The sequence below is a fragment of the Phyllopteryx taeniolatus genome, chromosome 7 (genome assembly GCF_024500385.1).
Source record: "Phyllopteryx taeniolatus isolate TA_2022b chromosome 7, UOR_Ptae_1.2, whole genome shotgun sequence".
NCBI classification, from domain to species: domain Eukaryota; kingdom Metazoa; phylum Chordata; class Actinopteri; order Syngnathiformes; family Syngnathidae; genus Phyllopteryx; species Phyllopteryx taeniolatus.
The window spans coordinates 29,167,553-29,173,552 of NC_084508.1; the positions used below are offsets into that span (position 1 = coordinate 29,167,553).

General features: G+C 42.9%; 1 long non-coding RNA gene across 1 annotated transcript; it reads right to left on the reverse strand.

Annotated features, from left to right (window-relative positions):
* Nucleotides 1-3,152: 3,152 nt before the first annotated feature.
* Nucleotides 3,153-5,797, reverse strand: LOC133480909 (uncharacterized). Its single transcript, XR_009789389.1, has 4 exons — nucleotides 5,654-5,797; nucleotides 5,332-5,387; nucleotides 5,043-5,204; nucleotides 3,153-4,064 (listed from the first exon to the last, which is right to left on the reverse strand). It is a non-coding gene; the product is annotated as an uncharacterized LOC133480909 (long non-coding RNA).
* Nucleotides 5,798-6,000: the final 203 nt, after the last annotated feature.

Consider the following 6,000-nt stretch of genomic DNA (forward strand, 5'->3'; position numbering starts at 1 on the left):
TGTATGTCATACTAACATGTTTTGTTTAGGCAAAACTTATTGGGGCATGTATTTAAGCTTTAAACATTCCAACAAGATTAATTGACAGGCAAAATGTACATAATTTACAATAATTATAATAATATGTAATATGTAGTCTGCATTGTGTAGGATATTTGCCTATAAAATGCACAACTTTTGTCACATCAAGCACTTGTATTTGTCTCCCATCAGAGGGTGATGAGATTATTCCCCTAACAAGGCAGCACATTCAGGCTGATCTGTTCCGCATCAGGTTGTCTGATGACTCCCGTGCTGTCGTTTAAACCCCTGAGTTATTATTAGCTGCCTCAGTACTCCTTTTTAAGGCACAATTTTTATGAATAAGGCCATTTACAGAGCAGAGTGGTATCAAGGGTTACTGCAGGGTTACCTTTTTCCAGTTTGGTAAACCCTATTGCTGCTGTGCAGTGTAATCTCTGTCTAATTAGAGGATATACAGTATCAGACGTGTCTAAAAACAGAATATCCTTGCCGGGTGAGCTGTGGAAACTGTTCTCTTCTGACTAATGCCTATCAGTATGCATCCAGTTAGTCAGTCAGAAAGATAAAGATAAACCACTGCCTCAAAACTGTCATTATATCAAACATCGTAGTCATATATAGTGGATATAAAAAGTCTACACATGCCTGTCAGGTGTCAGGTTTTTGGGCCATAAAAACTGAGAACCACATCAATCCTTTCAAAACCTTTTCAACCACTAATTTGACCAAAAACCTGTACAACAAATTTAGAAAAAAATAAAATTGAGAGGGGAAGTAAAAACAACTGAGATAATGTGGTTGTGCAAGTGTGTACACCCGCTTAACTGGGGGTTTGGCTTTGTTCACAATTAACCAGTCGTATTCAAACTCATGTCAAATGCGATTCAGCACACATTTCTCAGAATTTAAAGGGAATCTGATTAACCCTTCCATCCATCCATTGTCTTCCGCTTATCCGAGGTCGTGTTGCGGGGGCAGTAGCTTCAGCAGGGAAGCCCAGACTTCCCTCTCCACAGCCACTTCCTCCAGCTCTTCCGAGGTGATCCCAAGGCGTTCCCAGGCAAGCAGAGAGATGTAGTCTCTCCATCTTATCTGGGTCGTCCCCGGGGTCTCCACCCAGTAGGACGTGCCAGGAACACATCACCAGGGAAGCGTCCAGGAGGCATCCTAATCAGATGCCCGAGCCACCTCATCTGGCTCCTCTCAATGCGCAAGATCAGTGACTCTACTCTGAAACTCATTTTGGCCGCTTGTATCCGGGATCTTGTCGCACAGCTCGTGACCGGTAGATCGACCGGTAAATAGAGAGCTTCGCCTTTCGGCTTCTTCACCACAACGGACCGATACAAAGTCCGCATCACTGCAGACACTGCACTGATCCGGCTGTCGATCTCACGTTCCATTCTTCCCTCACTCGTGAACAAGACCCCAAGATATTTGAACTCCTCCATTTGGGGAAGGATCTCATCCCTGACCGCGAGAGGGCACTCCACCCTTTTCCGACTGAGGACCATGATCTCATATTTGGAGGTGCAGATTCTCATCCCAGCCACTTCACACTCGGCTGCGAACCACTTCAGTGAGAGTTGGAGATCACGGCCCGATGAAGCCAACAGAACCACATCATCTGCAAAAAGCAAAGATGCAATACTGAGGCCACCAAACTGGACACCCTCCACGCCTCGGCTGCGCCTAGAAATTCTGTCCATAAAAGTTATGAACAGAATTGGTGACAAAGGGCAGCCTTGGCAGGGTCCAACCCTCACTAAAAACGAATCTGACTTACTGCCGGCAATGCGTACCAAACTCTGACGCCGGTCGTACAGGGACCGAACAGCCCGTATCAGGGGGTTAGGTACCCTATACTCCCAAAGCACCCCCCACAGGACTCCACGAGGGACACGGTTGAACACCTTCTCCAAGTCCACAAAACACATGTAGACTGGTTGGGCGAATTCCCATGCACCCTCGAGGACCCTGCCGAGGGTGAAGAGCACAAACAACAGTCAGGACCCGTCCCCCGACCCGAAGGCAGAGGGAGGCTACCCTCTCGTCCACCGAGGTGAACCGCAATGAACAGGCATCGAGCCGGGGGGCAATAAGTATACCCACACCTGCTCGGTGCCTCTCACCGTTGGCAACTCCAGAGTGGAAAAGAGTCCAACCCCTCTCAAGAGGACTGGTACCAGAGCTCAAGCCGTTTGTGGAGGCAAGCCCGACTATATCTAGTCTGAACCTTTTTATTGGACCATAAACATTTTCCCACGTGTTTGGGAGCTTTCAAGTGTGTTTTTGTAAGATGTAGTCAGGCTTGGATGATTTACATTGTAAGAAAAAGGCTACCGTCCTGCCACCCTCCTCCGTAGACTGGACATTTGAAGAAGAAGGGAAAATGTTGTCATGTGTACTAAACAGCCAGTACAGAAATTCCTGCATGTCCTTCATTGAGAGGGCAGACGCCTTCATCAGTTTTCTTCTCATCTTTTCAGCAACTTTGGAGGGGTGTCAAATTCTTGGTAATGTCACTTTCGTGCCATATTTTCTCCACTTAATCTTGCCTCTCTTAACAATATTTTTTCACCTTTCTCCTGACTGATACTTTTGAAAAATGAGATCCCTCTGATTCTGCGGAAGCTCTCTGCAAACCATAACTTGTGCTTTTAACTGTGACTAAAAAAATTTAAGGTAAAGCCTACTCGAACATCTGAACTTTAAAAGGTGGCAGGTGTGTCCTGAGTCCATTTATCATGCGTTTCAAAGTGATATATTAATTCTGAACACAACCACGTCCCCAGTTATAGGAAGGTGTGCACACTTTTGCAACCACATTATCTCAGTTTATTTTTACTTCCCCCCTCGAAGATTAGTATTTTTTTAATCAGTTATCTTGAAAGCTTCTAGGTCACATTATTGTTTTAAACGGTTCTAAAACGGCTTTTCTGCTTCAGATTTTTTAATATCACAATAACGTGCCTTGTGGACAGGGGTTTGTAGACTTTTTATACCACACTTTTTATGCAGTGACACATCCCAAAGATATCATTTCATTCACATACAGTGATTCTCATGTTTTAATATCTGAAAAGTTTGCCATTTCAACAGCGGGGGGGGGGGGGGGGGGGGGGGTGTAGACTGTTTCTATCCACTGTACAACCATTAAACACATTCAAAGTCTAGAGTATTCAATGCACTGCATAGCCACAGTTTTAATACAGTGTCACATCCAAAAGATATTTCATTCACATACAGTACATATTTATTCACTTGCCAGGTTCCCTTCCTTTTTTGCTCCCATATGGGGTTTAGCTCCATTATTTATCCATCCAACCATTTTCTTTACCGCTTATCCTCACTAGGGTCGCGGGGTGCTGGAGCCTATCCCAGCTATCTTCGGGCGGGAGGCGGGGTACACCCTGAGCTGCTCGCCAGCCAATCGCAGGACACATAGAAACAAACAGCCATTCACACTCACATTCACACCTACGGGCAATTTAGAGTCTTCAATGAACCTAGCATGCATGTTTTGGGGATGTGGGAGGAAAAGGCAGTACCCGGAGAAAACCCACCCAGGCACGGGCAGAACATGCAAACTCCCCACAGGCGGGGCCGGGATTTGAACCACGGTCCCCAGAACTGTGAGGCAGATGTGCTAACCAGTCGTCGACCGTGCCGGGACCATTATGTGTTCCACAGATAATTTCTCCAAACATGATATGACATTGCACATCCTTTAACACATAGAATGGGTTTTTGAACAAACCTGAGACAGCCAACTAATGAATGAATGAATGAATTGTTTAACAGCTTTCAAAACAATTCAACCAAATCTCAACTTTTCTTTTCTTTGTCAGTGTTTAAATGTACCATACAGTCCTGGATTTCTGCTTCAGTCTCAGGTAAGCATCAGACTGTAGGAATCTTGGACAAGAGTCTCTTTCCATTAGCAGGTAAACATGTTTCTGGGCCTCGTCGAAGCATGTTAGACCCGGTTTCTCCAAGGATTTCTTTATTTTCTGTTTAATGTAGTGGTCTACATTGATCTGTAGGGGACAAGTATATAGTATGATGTTTTAGATGTTTTCATTCATAGCAGTGCTTGTAAAATGTTTCATAAACTGATTTCAGGTAAATAATCAAAATTAATAGATACGGTTTGATGTCAGGTATAATCACCTGGCTTACTGTTTATCTGATACTGAAGCACTATTAATTCAGTCTTAATTACTTTGCACTTAGCATACCAACGTGTCAAGCTATGAAAAATCGATCAACATTCACTTTATTGTACAACTCCACCAGTCACTATGATTATCTAAGTAAAATGGAACCTCGATTTAACAGACTTTGGCTTTAACAGACAGAAAATTGTGTCCAGTTGAAACGCAATAGCACCCCTGTCATGCACCATTGAGGTACAGTAAGTTTGGATGAAATTTAAAACTTTTCAAACATTCATTCATTCATCTTCCATTCCGCTTCTCCTCACTAGGGTCGCGGGCGTGCTGGAGCCTATCCCAGCTACCATCGGGCAGGAGGCGGGGTACACCCTGAACTGGTTGCCAGCCAATCGCAGGGCACATACAAACAAACAACCATTCGCACTCACATTCACACCTACGGGCAATTTAGAGTCTCCAATTAATGCATGTTTTTGGGATGTGGGAGGAAACCGGAGTGCCCGGAGAAAACTGGATATATATATATTTTCTTTTATTTTTTATTTTTTTGGGTACTGTACTGGGTGTTTTTTGGCTCACAAAAAAAAGTACAAAACAATTGTTTGTACTGTACTGGTGTTTTTAGGCAACGAAAAAAAGTGCTTCAATTTAACACTCCCTATTAGTCCGTTAAATCAATGTTTCACTGAGCAGCATCGGCATGGAAGCAGGAGTTCTGTACATTAATGAGATTATTGTATTCTTTTCAATTAAATTGTTTATTGTCCCAAGAATTGATCTAGGAAATACAGTCCAATGTCCCTTCCTAATACAGAATTGGAATTTTGGTAACAAACAGACCTCTTTACAGGCTGAAGGCTGGATTAATTCCTTGTAGATCCTCCCTGCTTTCGACTGGAGGTTATCTTTTGAGGCAGTTGCCCTGAAGTTCTCACAGCCAGAACTGAATGTTTTCATCACTAAACTCAGATTGCAGATAGGAGTGGAAGGCTGCTAAATATACTGTACAGAAAAGAAAGAACAAATTGATGTACAAAAACTTTTACGCAAATATTTAAAGGAAATAAAATATATCCACATCCATTCAAATTTGTGTCATATCATAATGAGGTCCTCAGCTCCATGTTACCTTTATTCTGTAGCAAATCTTTAAGGCTTGGCTGGAGTTTGTGGTCAGTCAGTGAGCTGTAACAAAAAAAAAAAAATATACATTTTTACCCTAAGATATGTTGGGGTAGTTCAATGTTCATCATATAGTACACTACAATGCCTTGGTTTAGTCGAATATTTATCCTTATTTCTTGTATGTACCGTTTTTGACTGGATGCACTACGTATGTTAACCAAACAGGAAGGAAATTCATCTGTTATGTGCTTTTCAGTCATGAGTTATCTCATCGTAAACTGAAACCATTCAAAAGCATTCTCAATTAATTATATTTGCTGGCTCACCTTCTGAACAGTTTTACATGCTTTATTAGATCCTTTATCTTATGGAGACCAATCTTGGCGAAACAAATTTGGGGCATTATAACATCGCTGGCTTAGTCGGAGAAGTTCCAGTATTCAGTCATGGCGTGTTCAAAAAGCACGGCTCACTCCCGTGCTTGTGTTTAACCTCACGTGAAAGGTATGACACCAATAGGAAGGTGTGACACCGGTGACGTGAAGGGCCTGCTAGCACAGGCTTCAACGTGCCTTTTAGATTAGCAGTCTACGTCCTAGATTCAGTTACTGTAGTCTTTGACTCACATCTGTACAATTCCAGTGCTATAAATGTTCCATGTTCTGATACCATC